Source organism: Triticum aestivum, chromosome 5B, assembly GCF_018294505.1.
Source record: "Triticum aestivum cultivar Chinese Spring chromosome 5B, IWGSC CS RefSeq v2.1, whole genome shotgun sequence".
NCBI classification, from domain to species: Eukaryota; Viridiplantae; Streptophyta; class Magnoliopsida; order Poales; family Poaceae; genus Triticum; species Triticum aestivum.
The window spans coordinates 417,155,019-417,155,590 of record NC_057807.1 but is presented as its reverse complement, the minus strand read 5'-3'; positions in this window follow the sequence as shown (position 1 = coordinate 417,155,590).

Below are 572 nucleotides of genomic sequence, written 5' to 3'. Positions count from 1 at the left end.
ACTCTAGTGTAAAATTCTTTGTACTAGGTCATAGAGCTAGTTCAACTCTAGTGTAAAATTATTTGTACTAGGTTATAGAGCTAGTTCAACTCTAGTGTAAAATTATTTGTACTAGGTTATAGAGCTAGTTCAACTCTAGTTTAAAATTATTTATACTAGGTTATAGAGCTAGTTCAACTCTAGTGTAAAATGATTTGTACTAGGTTATAACCCGAGTACAATGGTAGTGTAAAATTATGTGTACTAGGTTATAGAGCTAGTTAATTTCTAGTGTAAAATTATTCGTTCTAGGTTATAGAGCTAGTTCAACTCTAGTGTAAAAATTTTTGTACTAGGTTATAGAGCTAGTTAAATTCTAGTGTAAAATTATTAGTACTAGGTTATAGACCTAGTTCAACTATAGTGTAAAATGAGTTTTACTAGGTTATAGAGCTAGTTCAACGCTAGTGTAAAATTATATGTACTAGGTTATACAGCTAGTTCAATTCTAGTGTAAAATTTTTCGTACTAGGTTATAGAGCAAGTTCAACTCTAGTTTCAAATTATTTTTACTAGGTTATAGATGTAGTTCA